This window comes from Haemaphysalis longicornis, unplaced genomic scaffold, assembly GCF_048455015.1.
Source record: "Haemaphysalis longicornis isolate Haplotype H1 unplaced genomic scaffold, Haemaphysalis longicornis Haplotype H1 scaffold_1, whole genome shotgun sequence".
NCBI lineage: Eukaryota > Metazoa > Arthropoda > Arachnida > Ixodida > Ixodidae > Haemaphysalis > Haemaphysalis longicornis.
In genome coordinates this window covers 465,377,071-465,389,363 of record NW_027526203.1, presented here as the reverse complement: position 1 = coordinate 465,389,363, position 12,293 = coordinate 465,377,071, and the positions used below count along the sequence as shown (strand labels likewise).

Sequence of the window (12,293 nt, the reverse complement as noted above, 5' to 3'; positions counted from 1 at the left end):
TTTCTATGTCCTCGTCCATTATGTACTTGTGCTGGAAATTACTTGTTACTCGGCGTTTTTTTCTTCTTTCTGCAAGGCAGCGCGTCAAGGATCGAATTGCATTAAAAAAGCGCAGGTCGAGACAAGAGGTTGTTCTTACCTATCCCCCCTCACCCTCCCCAACAATCCTGGCCCCAACAAAACAAGTAGTACACTGGAAATAGCTGTTTACTTTAGCTTCAATCTCGCTGCACCAATACAGCGGGCCTCTTCAACGATAAAGCAATGTTCCCATTGATGTTTACCGTAAATACGACGCCCTAAAATATGGAGACAATGGCACACCAAAAAAACATTTTGAATAAGTTCCAACGCCCTTCAGCTGCACCCATTTGCGTTACAAGCATAGCAATTGTTTTAATAAACATGTGATCAGTTACGTTCGTGTGCGAATGTCACCCCAGTTGCAAACAGCTCCGGTAGTACACCATTTGCCAGCGCATTTATTCCGGTGAGGGGTGGCCCTCGTCGCCGTGCGCGGTCGGGTTACGGTATACACGGTACACACGGTTAGCTAAAACTAGAGTTATAGCATACCGTGTGTTCCGTGCGTACTGTTCGCGCGGGGGGGGGGGGCACGGCGAGGAGGGCCGCATGCCATCGGAAAGAATGCACGCGCATGGCGAGGCAGGGACGGCCCGTCAGCGGTACTAAGCCACCCTATCGGAACGAATGCGCACATGCCCAGTCGGGTCCCGGTACATATGGTACCCACACAACAGAGAATTATAGCAGAGCGGAGACCGGTCTCGGTACGGTACCCGGTACACATGCGCATGCGCACAACCAGTTTTTCAGCCTCTGCGCACGCGCAGTAGCGCCGGTAGCCTACCGGGTACCGTACCGGGACCGGTTCTCCGCTCTGCTATAACTCTCTAACATATGGAACACACGGTATGCTAAAACTCTCTACTCTTTAAAAGAGTTGTAGCAGAGCGGAGGACCGGTCCCGGTACGGTACCCGGCACGTGCGAAGAGTTGGAAAAACTGGTTGTGCGCATGCGCAGGTGTACCGGGTACCGTACCGGGACCGGTCCTCCGCTCTGCTACAACTATCTAATGTGCGAAGATTCACCCAATCTGGCGGAACGTTAGATTGAAGTAACAGTTGCTACGCGAATTCAATTAGAGCCATCAACCGCACGGCGGCAGCTGGCTCCAAGTGGATGGATGAAAACGTTCCGCCAAATGTCACCCCAAGCGCGGCCCTAATATTAATGAACTTTGCAGGACTTCTTGCTTGACAGGTTGACGCATGAGTTGACAAACCGGAAGTATACTCGGTTACAACTCAAGAACGGCACCACCTCATGTAGTGTATCACTCCGCCAAAGCGCCGGACCCGTGACGTCAGTGCGCGCGCGTTTTGAAAGGGGTTTGCTATGAATGCGTGATATCGTCTGCCTTGTCTCACGCAGTTTGTTTGTCGTCACTGGAGTCGTTTATAAGCATATTAAGTCCAGAAAATAACGGGAACGGCTCACGCCATGTTCAAAATATTCCCAGTAGCGCCCTACTTGCGCCGCGCGGAGAAACATCCGGCTACGGTGATAAGGCACAGCGGCAACTTCCGCAGCTAAGCGGCGCAACTTCGGCAACTTCCGCGGCGCAGCTAAGGTTTTTAGGTACCTATACTTGAAAAGCGTGGACACGCAGTGGTTAAGAAAGACAAGAAGGCTACGATGAAATACGGAAAGAACAGTGGGGAATCCAAAACAGCCAAGGTAACCAAAAAAGAGGCAAGGCAGATTGAAACGAATAAATGGAGGGAAAAAATGGAAGCCAAAACGTCGTTAGAGATGTACAGGGCTGAGAAGATGAACATCAGAAAAGAAAATTTCTACGATAATTCCCAGGGCAGTGCTTTGCTTTTTGAGGCTAGAGCAGGTTGCCTGCGAACTAAGAGTTTTGTGGGGAAGTATTCACAAAATGATGGGGTATGCGTGGTCTGCGGAAAAGAAACAGAAACTATGCGGCACATCGTGCTAGAATGTGAGGGTATCCATCCAAATCTACATGAAGGGAATATTGGGCTGTCAGAAGCCCTAGGATTTAAAGGTATCACAGAGGAAGTTAACTTCAAGGCTGTCGAGGGGACGAAGAGAAGATTAGAATGCTGGTGGACGAAAAGCAGAGAGGGGAATATTGCCTAGGACAGTTACCACTTGTAACAGAAAAAAAAAAGTATTTTGTGCCTCATAAGCTTTTTGTGCCTGCCCTAAGCAGCGCTAGTATTGAACCAAAAGTGTAAAACATAGGTATATTAGTCTTTTTTGGTAAGATGACATGTCATCACCCCGATACAAAGGGGAAACCAATATAAATCATCATCATCATCATCATCGGTGCTTTCTTAAGTTGTCACCGAGTATAGTAACGCGACAGGAACACACGAAATGAAAGCTTCTCGTGCAGGCTCGTAAAAACTAACTTCCTAGAATGCACCTGTAGACACGTGTACAGTCAGCCTCTATAGGCGCTAAAACAAAAATAACTTTCTCCGTGCTGCACGCTTGTTTAAAGCTGCGAGAGGTTTTCATCACAAGGGATACTAACACAGAGCCACAAAATTTTGATTTCCCGACTTTTCCAGGTGTTTCGCAAACAGTTGATCAGAAATTCCATGAGTGGGTGACATTTCACGAAACGCATTGACATACTTCACGCATGCATAAATCGCATTGCAAAGTCAACTGTTTCACACTCGCCTATTTAATTCGGTATTAAAACTTGCGCTTGTGTGACGCCACTTAAGTAACCCGATTAAATGTGCAGTCGTTTGTTCGAGCCTACTGCATACGGAATGTATGTGCAATTGTGAATTCAATCTGTGGTGAAATGTGGAACTTCGATGCGGATAGCCTCGGTTTTACTCATGCACAGGACACCTGCTGTAAATTATGGGCGGGCATACATCAGACTCGGCACATTTTTGTAGCAGCCACAATATGTACGCACAATTTTACACTAGATAACTGAAACTAAAAAAAAAAAAAGAGACATCTGTACCAGCGCCGCATGCAGGACTGTTTCAGGGGGACGAGGCGAAGGCCGTGGTTAAAAAAAAAAAAAAGGTTATGTTAAAGAAATCAATGTAATATAACAAAACCTCCGAATGCCGTGGGCGCCTTCTGCGTTTCCTTTCGACTGTTCCCTTCATTTTTCTTTTTCTCGAGGGGTAATGGTTGACCTTTGTGGTGGAAGCAAACGCGCCGCAACACACCGCCTGCGATAGCAAACAACTGTCCACGTCCACTCATCTCAAGCGCATCTCCTGTGCAAGCACAATAAATTTTAGGACGGTGTCGGAAAAATGCGGGAAAGCGGGATGCGCGGCGAAATAATTGGGCCTCAGGCTGCGTTCGTCAATTATCTCTACCTGCTCATTGGCACACTGCTATGGAAGAAAGCCCTTTTGGGCCCAGAAATCAGATAAAATGAAGGGCGGAGGGGGTACACCAACGCTTCTGTTCAGCAGGTGCTTCAGAAGCAAACCGTGTCTTCATAAATATATCCGTCATTTATAATTGAACTAGAAATACGTCAATGAGGAGTTGGCGTTACCATTGCAGGTGAGTGGACGAGTTTGGATGCCGCGGCGCATGTCTTCAGATTCCCGCCGAGGGCGTACGGCGCCGAAGGCTCGTAAAATTTTAGGTGCGGAGTACCTTAGGACCTCCCAATGTCCGTCCGCGTCCATCGGTGCGCACACCACCATCAAGCGAAAACCAAGCAGTGAGTTGCAGTTTCATTTAGCGAATAATCAAGGTGCAACTCACGGCTCAAATCGAATGATGGTCGGGGTGCAAATCGGATGTCACTCGAGGCGCAACTTTTAAGTCATTTCGAGTCCCCGTACTCCGCCCCCTCACCATCACCCACGGAGTGGAGATGCTGCCATTTTTTCTTCACATTTTGGGAAGTGGTGACCAAAGAAGGCTTCCTTTAACAAGTGAAAACCCGCGACCTTTGCGCAAACAAAAGTTGCTAACGTGTGACGCAGTCTTTCCCGCCAAATGCCTGAAATCATGGCGCGTAAGCGCTAAGCTCGCACTGTTTTCGCGGAAGAGCAAATGAAATGTACACCGCCGTCTTCGATATACCTCGCACTATAGTATTTCTACACCAGCCATAAATTTGATACAATGTGAGGGCAAAAAAATCATAATTAATTGCTAAGCCATTGTGTTGCGTACGTCAAACGTCCGCAATTCGTAACGCTAGTCGCTTGACACTTTGCCCGACGCTTTTCTTTTTTTTTCGCGCCAAAAAGATTTCCGGGAGCTTCAGTTTTGATCGTCGTAAGTGTAGCGGGTCGATTTTCCCGCGTTTCGGCGTGCCTGGTGTTGAGATCGCTGACCAATGCGCATTGAGGCCATAAGAATGATTGATTGATTGATTGATTGATTGATTGATTGATTGATTGATTGATTGATTGATTGATTGATTGATTGATTGATTGATTGATTGACTGATTGATTGATTGATTGATTGATTGATTGATTGATTGATTGATTGATTGATTGAGGGGTTTAACGCGCTGACGCAAGGCAGGCGATCAGGCGCGCCGTAGTGGAGGGCTCCGGATTAATTTTGACCACCTGGGGATCTTTAACGTGCGCCGAAATCTCGTACACACAGGCGTTTTTGCTTTTCGTCTCCATCAGAAAAGCGGCCGCCGCAGCCGGGTATCGAACCCGCGACCTCGTGCTCAGCAGCGCAACGCCTTAGCCATGAGGCCATCAGAAATTAATCAGCGTTTGGGGCTTCAGTGTCGTTGGTTGATGGCAGTGAAGTAGGAGCGGTAGAATAAGACCGGTTCACGTGAAAACCGGTAGTCTTAGCACCAATGCCGCTAAACGTCATGAAACGTCGAGATTGCGAAATCACACGAAGCCACTGTGTCAGTCGGAAGCACGTGAGGCAACTGAGAGCCGGTCAGAAAACGCTACCCGTCAAGATGGCAAATTCGCGGTGAATTTCCAAAGTCGAGATTGGGCAAAAGGCTGTGCCCAAATTTAACGTCGCATCAAGCAGCCCACTGCTTGCACACGGTTGCTACACTGTTGAAAGCTCCCCATCAAACTTACGCCGAACAAGGTAGATGGCGTCTAAAGTCTTGCTTCCATACTTGGTTCGCGCAGGCTTCCGACCTCTAAATGGAAACTGCAAGCTTGTCATAAAGATGAGCTATGCGCAAAGAAGAACCCAAGTCATGGCAAGAGTTCTCCATTTTTTTTATTAGCAAGACCAAGGTTCAAATGCTTTCTCGTTCTTTTTTTCTATTGCGTAACGGTGCTCCTATACGTTCGGTGCTCTCGAAACTTCATTTAGCAATGCCAATATCGCGGTGACAAAAAGGTTCGGAGAAGAATCTCTTACCCCCGAAATATGCATGAAAATTTTGGAGAGAAAGGTGCGCCTATCACACGAGCAAATACGGAACCTGTCATGTTATGGTCCCGCTTAAAGGGACACGGAAGTGGACTAGTGAGTTCTATTTGGGGCGGCGTTGCAATTTGAATCCATGTAATCTATTATCTGATTCCTCAGCGAAAATCTAGAGCCTTAGTTTATGAGTAGTGGGCGCCAGGAGAGGGAGAGAGAGAGAGAGACAAAAAAACTGCGTCCTTCGAGGTAGCCGAAACGACTACTAAAATGACGTCATAACATCCAGGTTTTAGATTGATTTTCATTCATCTCATGGTTAATACGACTTTCAGTTTGTTCGCGCACACGTTGGACAAGGCAAGCTAGAAATCCGCGAAGCTTAGCCTTGCAGACCAGCTAGTGCGTCCTCATGGCCGACGTTAGCCATGAGGACGCACTAGCTGGGAGGGTGGTGTGAGGGAGACGGCACTTTTGAACGCACTGTTATCGTTGAAAACCGTGCGTGAATCAGCTGGAGAACGCTAGAACATGACCTACATACTCCAGACTTTAGTCGCCTGACGTAATTGGACACTATTCACAACTCACGTCAAATCGTTTTAATGTTAGACGGAGGAGAGAAACGGTCAGGCGTAGGAACAGTTCATGCGCGAAGCTGACGGAAGATCGTCGCTAGTCGCGTTGCGCGAGCTGAGGAACGCAAGTCGAAGCCGAGAACAATCGCGTCCCCAGTGCGCGCGTAAGCATACGTTGTTTTCCTTCTATCACAATTCCGTTCTCGTAAGAACAAAAATTCGAAAATTATCCGACATTTCCCTGATCTTCCCAGAGTCGCCGAATTCTTTGAGAATTCTCGGTTCTGATCGGTTTACGCGCGCTGTTTTGCCATCAACTTTTCCCGCCTCACGTGACACGAAGCTTAAGCTTAGCGAAAATCAAGCATCCGTGTCACACTCAATGCCAATATTTGACCTTTAAGTACGCCACGGCCAGAGCAAAAGGAATGCTAAGATAACCAGCGCCCCACACCCATGCCCTTCCAACCCGTGAAGCGTCACGCGCGGATTGCCCAGCCGGCCTACACGCGCGCGCCGGCGATTCTTCACATCCCCATAACCACCTGAAACGAAGACAGCCCCACAATGAAAGACCAGCATTATACTAAAGGCGATTTTCTTGGTGGTGGAAATGCTCACACTACAGGGACGAAATTAGAAAAACTGAGACGACACGGCGCTTCTGTTTTTCTAATTTCGTCCCTTCCACCACCAAGGTGAACAGTTACCAACCAGTCCAATTGTCCGTTCTACTGCAGTGTTAAAAGCGAGCCCGTTATAGGCCATAGCCTACTTCATACACAAATATGACAGAGGCTACGTGCAGGCGCGGCCACGGTTAGCGGTAACAGGGAGCGCAAGGCCGCGCTCCGCGGAGCGCCACAACGGGTGCAGCGGGAACCTTGCTGCACATGCGCATACAGTGCCAGAGGCGGGGATAGATGCGCGTCGTCTGCTGCGATTGATTGATTGTAGGGTTTAACGCGCCGACGCAACGCAGGCGATGAGGCGCGCCGTAGTGGAGGGCTCCGGATTAATTTGACCACCTGGGGATCTTTATCGTGCGCCGAAATCTCGTACACACGGGCGTTTTTGCTTTTCGCCTCCATCAGAAAAGCGGCCGCCGCGGCCGGGAATCGAACCCGCGACCTCGTGCTCAGCAGCGCAACGCCTTAGCCACTGAGCCACCGCGGCGGGTGTCGTCTGCTGCGGTTCCTCTCACTTAAAGGGACACTGAAGTGAATTTGTCAAGCTCCCGTTTTTGCTTGCACTGCGTAGACTGGCTCAAATTAGCACACTTTTCATCGTTTATCTGGTTGACAAATCGGTAATTATTTTACAAAGCGCGAAAGAAGAAAAACTACCATGCGCGGTTTGCGGCGGCCGCACCAACTAAGGCTGTGACGTTGAGAGGAGGGGCGCCGTGATTGGACGATGCCCAAGGTTAGCAATCACACAAGTTTCGGTTTCGGTTTCGGTTCTGTAAAACATAATCAATGGCTTTGTTGGATGGGCATTCTCAATATCTCAGTAATCATCGTACCACGATTCTGCCATGTTGTCGGCTGTAAAATGCACAAGATAAGCCTCCCAGGACGGCTTGTAGTCGTAGCATTCACTAGCCGAGACCTACGCAGTGCATGAACGCCCTCCGCGTACCCGCAGACGCCCAAATGTCATGCGCTTTTCCCCCATATTTGGAGCTTGCCTCCCTCATGCCTGTATCGTAAAAAGCGTGTTCGCACCAGGCCAAGGGTCTGTTCATTCTGGCCTGTGCCCACTGCCTGCAAGCAGTCGGTGCTTATGGCAACAGCACGCCAACGAGAACTCGCTAGCGCGCCAGTGCCAGCCCGCGCGCGTTTTGTGAACTAGTTCGTGTAGCCATGAACGTTGCGGCCCCAAAAAAGGTGAACTCAATATAGAAAACATCGGCGGAAAACAAAAAAGTTAACTTACAAAAAAAAAAAAAAAAAAGCACGTACCCGCGGGGATTCGAACTCGTGACTCGCAAAACATTTGGGGTGATTTCCTAGTGCCCCAGACTGCTAGGCCACGGAGCGGGACGGGAATGCCTTGCTAATTTAGGGTATATATTGTACAACCGGTTTACACTTTTATTTAGTTTTGGCATTTCAAGCCGCTTAGGTGACTATTTGTTGTACTGCGATCGTGCAGTAAGCGTCGCCCGAGTTTCCACAGTAGCTCACGTCTAGCAATTGCATTTCGTAGACGGAAAAGCGTTCGCAGATGCGTAGTCGTGCTGCTGACCGCTGTGCTTGTTCGCCCAGCGCAAAAAAGTGCTTCCCGCGCCCTAGTTTTACGCTGTACGGTAAATATATCAGTTGATTTTATTTGCTTAGTACCTATATTGACTTCGCTGACTCTTCTCCCGCCTTCAAGAGGCCTTATATTTTCCTACTGGCGTACCAGTCAGCGAAGCGTCGCATGTGCAGCGCTTGTGTGAAGCGACCTTGACTTGGAGCTAGATACAGTGTACAAACAAACCAAGTAAAGAAAGGCACATTCTTCCATTCACAAACGTGTACTGGCTTCGTTTCAACTAAGCGAACGAATTGCGACCAAGCAATTTTTTTTTAACCTCCTTGATTGCGACGACCCGCCGGCGGCCGGCGGACGAAACGCTGGGCCGACTGACTCTGTCGGCCGGGGAGCCGTGCAGTAGCGCAGCCGTGGCGCAGCCAATTGCCAGTTCATCCCCTCCTGACGTCACACGAAAACGCCACAGAAAATGGGCGAGCGTAAAGAGAGGAGGACAGCGTTTTCGAATTAGTTTTTCTACTAAATAAAATCGCGTAAACGCGCCTAGAGTGGTCGAAACATGGCCTGGGGACTCCGGACTACAATTTGCGCTAGTAATCCCGCAATGTTTACATATCACTTCAGTGTCCCTTAACCGCGCGCGGCGAAAGTACGCGAACAATCTAGCCACCATGCTGTAACAAAACTTATTCCAACTGAGTTATCAAAGCACGCATTGCTGCACACAGAAAATTTTAAATACGCTTTTCACTTCCGGATGGTCATTTTTGTTAGAGGTTCGCGTTGAGCATTTTTATCCTTGCAAAGAAAAAAAATCACAAGGCAAAGAAAGTTGAGTTAGTAAATACATGCTTTAGATTTATTAGAAGATCAATAAAAACATCTCAAATTTCTGGGTACATCTTGCATGCGTGCCTCTATAACTCAGTTCGAATACTTTAAAATAGCACCATGGCTGCAGTGCTTCCGTTCAAGAGCGCGCGCGGCAAAGTGGAAGAAACCGCAGCAGATGACACGCAGCTGTCTCCACCTTTGGCACCGATTGCACATGTGCAGTAAGGTTCCCGAGGCTCCCGTCGTGGGACTCCGCGGAGCGCGGCCGCGCACTCTGCGCTACCTCTAGCAGTGACCGCACACTGTTCGAGGTTTTAGCATCACATTCGAGGCTGGCACTCTGCACTTGTTTCCCCTATTATTTACACCCTATCCGCCTCTGCCGTATACTGCGCTGCAGAGCATAGAACTTTTTACATTTAAAAAAGAAGAGGGCGAGATCACCTTTAATACAGCAGGCATAGCGCCGGTACGACTGTGACAGCCGCATCAGCTGATGCGCGCCGCACGCACCCATGGATCATGGACAAATGACCCTTTCGAACCAGCGAAACGAGGGTCGACATCCCCTTGAGCAGCATGCACAGGGGCAGGTCCATCACGGGCCCTGACAATTTCTACGTCCTTACCGATTAACCAGAACAAAGAATCACCACACCTGATGTGTTCTGTCGAAATATATCGACTTCGCTTGCCCAGTTCCAAGAGCCAAAACCTTCCGAATAAACCGGCGAGAAGATGGAATGTATATGACGAAAGGTGGAGGGGGTATTCGTGCACATGCCAAAACCCACTCATCCGCCTCCTCAATCCGACGGCTGTACCTCAGGACGGCGCGATGCCTCACAGGAGGCCCAACGGCGTGCCATGACCCACTGCCCGTCCACGGGGAACATCACGCGGCTGTGAGGAGGGCGTCATGATGGGAATGGCGTGACGTACGAAGCGGCAAATTTGTGCTCGGAGCCGCCCCAAACCACAGTCTGCGATAAAAGAAACGCCGACACAAATCTGGCCTATGCGGCTTGTTTTACTGCTCGCAGTCATCGCGGCAGAGAGAGCACTGATGACGCCCGCCTTATGTTACCGCTTCTCGAATAGCTGGGGCGGACAAACTGAATCGCTTGTTGGCGGCTCGCAGTGGAAACACGAGGAGTGACCACGAAGACCGATTCGCCGGTCGATGCCCCTCGGAGCGCCCCGGGGCCATCAGCGCAGCTATTACCCATCTCCAGGTCGACGCGCTCACGGTGGCATCAACCCTTCCCTCACGTGCCGACGGGACCCCTTGCCCTAATGGTCTTCTAAAGTGCCACCCAACAGGCGTGTTACGCAATCAGGCGCGCTACAATGGAGCCACTGCGGCAGACAAGCGCGGACCTTCGCCGAGGTCACGCAGCCAGACGCAACAGCCCGCCTCGAAGCTCATGGGGCCAGCGCTGGGCTGCACGACTCCGACGGCCACTCGCTAGTGACGGGGGCCTCGTCATAGCGGCGTGAGAGGGCCTTCGGCGCGGGGCACGGGAAAAAACAAGAGCGCTCGTCTTCGCCACGCTACCAGGCGATCCACGGTATTGCCTGCGGGTGTGGCCCGTGGCACCGCACCCTTTCGGCCTTGGCATCGGGGCCCCGATGAGCGGTTCACCTGCTGGGCGGGCTCGGACAAGCTCCCTCGCAAAGACACGGTCCCGGGGCTGCTGCTTACAGTGGGGCCACGCGCCGCGCTGTGCGCAGGATTTCGCTTCGGGTGGAATAGATGCAGAGGGGGAGAACATTAGGAGGCGGGAAGACAAAACGAAATTGAAAAAAAAAAGGGGGGGGGGGTCTAGTTAACCTTAATTTCGGTTAGATTTTTTTGGGGGTACTGCAAAATGCCTGACCGTTTGAATGGGAGCAGACGTCCAATTAGCGCAAATTTCATGGATGCATCACTTGCGACAGAAAAATAGTTATCTGTCTGCTCAGATAAACGGCTGCTCAGTTAGCCTGAACACAATTACCGTTAAACAAACTGTTCACCTTTTAGCATCGCTTGGTTCGCGGCACTGCAGATGGCGCTGCGCGAATTCACGTAACAACGCAGGCTTCAACGACAGAATTTCACTGCACCTACCTCAAGTAGTAACTCAGAGGAACAACACTGGTGTTACTATAAAATCGCCACCTGCGCCGTTTCCACAAGTGCAGGGTAAAATGGATGCGGATGCTCGTCTCGCCGACACCACGACGCGCGTGCGCACAGAAAACAGGAGTAGACGGACGAAAAGACGACAGCTTACCGACAAACGTGCGGCCGGCTGATCGCGTCCGAGACCGTCAAATGTCCGCGCACGTAGCCAAAGTTAGCAGATGACGGCCCATCGCGAACCGCTGTCGCCGAGAGCATCATCGTGAGGAGGCGAGGGCGAGGGAGAGAACGGCCGGCTCCGAGAAAGGATGCCGTGTTTATGTGAGCCGGCCGGCCGGTAATAAATCTCCGCTCCATCTCGGCGAGCTCGCGCGCGCCCTTGCCCCGGATAACAAGGCGCCCAATGGGGCGAGGCAGCATTGCGAGCTGGCCGGCATTACGACCTGGACGAAAGAAAGAGGCACGCGAGCCGCGCAGTAGCGGCGCCGGGTAATCCGAGTGTCACCGCGTCGCGCGAAGCAGCGGCCGTCTGTCATTTGTACCGCCAGTGCCAGACGGCTAATCCTCGGAGCTAACCCGCTCCAAGGCACGGCCAAGGCCGCTGCGTACACACCTGTCCAGCCGGCGGCACCGAAAGCGCGACAGAAGAGGAAGCGGAGGAATCTGAGGTGGCAAAGAAGAGGCGCCGCACCGATGGCCAACGGAGAAAACGTACTGACGCTTACGAAACCTCGAAGGGAAACCGCTGAGTGGTAATCGAGCAATTCCGGTAATGGCACCAAAGAGCCTCACTCCCTGACTGCCAGCTGCCTACGGGAATGGTTTGCAGGGACTTGAAATCCTGGCGGAAGAGGTAGAATGAAGGAGGATGGCCAACAGCTGTGGCGATGGTACAAGAGAGCGATACACGAAAGTCGAGTCTCGATGGCAGTGAAAAAGCTTTTAGTACGGACGCTGTTACTTGATAGGGATGTGTCAAGCAGAGCCTCACGCAATAGCGAGAGAGAGAGAGAGAGAGACAGAACAACTGTTCAATATATTTTTGCTAATGCCACCAACAGGCG

General features: G+C 50.7%; 1 protein-coding gene across 5 annotated transcripts in view; it reads right to left on the bottom strand.

Annotated features, from left to right (window-relative positions):
• LOC144156196 (band 3 anion transport protein-like) overlaps nucleotides 1-12,293 on the bottom strand; it is a 217,898-nt gene that overhangs the window by 127,004 nt on the left and 78,601 nt on the right. Inside the window, exon 1 of one of the 5 annotated variants that reach the window (XM_077688069.1) lies at nucleotides 11,381-11,428. The exons of the other annotated variants lie outside the window; for them this stretch is intronic. The gene's annotated coding sequence lies outside the window, so the exon portion shown is untranslated. Of the gene's footprint in view, nucleotides 1-11,380; nucleotides 11,429-12,293 lie in introns of those variants that run through there. 5 annotated transcript variants of the gene reach the window in all.